The sequence below is a fragment of the Dipodomys spectabilis genome, unplaced genomic scaffold (assembly GCF_019054845.1).
Source record: "Dipodomys spectabilis isolate Male_0828 unplaced genomic scaffold, ASM1905484v1 ptg000612l, whole genome shotgun sequence".
Classification (NCBI taxonomy): domain Eukaryota; kingdom Metazoa; phylum Chordata; class Mammalia; order Rodentia; family Heteromyidae; genus Dipodomys; species Dipodomys spectabilis.
Window position 1 is genome coordinate 1,567,857 of NW_024871289.1, and position 811 is coordinate 1,568,667.

At 33.5% G+C, this 811-nt stretch overlaps 1 non-coding gene across 1 annotated transcript; it reads left to right on the forward strand.

The window, feature by feature from the left end:
• The first annotated feature begins 433 nt into the window (after window positions 1–433).
• Window positions 434–540, forward strand: LOC122100941. Its single transcript, XR_006146276.1, has one exon. It is a non-coding gene; the product is annotated as a U6 spliceosomal RNA (small nuclear RNA).
• The last annotated feature ends 271 nt before the right edge of the window (window positions 541–811 follow it).

Sequence of the window (811 nt, forward strand, 5' to 3'; positions counted from 1 at the left end):
ATTAGTAAAGTTTCTATAAACTCTGAAATGTACATACTTAGTAGTATTTATCTGCTACCATAAATCTTAAATACTTTATAGAAAAGTATTATGACCTGTCATACAGTCCCAGTTTTGGCATATATAAGCAAATATCCAAAAGTAAATATATTTAAAACATTAAAACTTTTAACAAACCTTAACACTTGCTGCAGTGTTCATTATGACAGATCCCTTGTATAGAATAATTGATTTCCTCCTCCTACACATCTCTTGAACAACAAATATCTGGATTTATTTTGTTTTTGACATGTAAATCTTGACTTTATTCTTAAATGTGTACTTATGTAAGAAGTACATGGTTCTCAAATTTCACAACAATTCTTTTAAACTTACTTTTTGTTGATTTGTCTAGTTTAAAAAATCAACTACAATTTATATATAAAAATGTTCTGTGCTCAATTCAGCATCATATACACTAACATTGGAATGATACAGAGAAGATTAGCATGGCCCCTGCCCAAAGATGACAGGCAAATTCCTGAAGAATTCCATCGTCCAATTTGTTAGGAAATGGAAAGACTTGGGAAAAAAATTATTAAGTGGAGTAAGCCAAGTCTAAAGAAACATAGGTCCCATGGTTTCTCTAATTTTCAATAACTAATATATGTCTGGGATAAGCAGAAAAGGTCAAAAGTTATGTGTATATGACCAGATAAGATTATGTTAAGGGCCGGGCTCTGGTGGCTTACGCCTGTAATCCTAGCTACTCAAGAGGCTGAGATCTGACGATCGCGGTTCAAAGCCAGCCCCGGCAGGAGAGACCATGAGA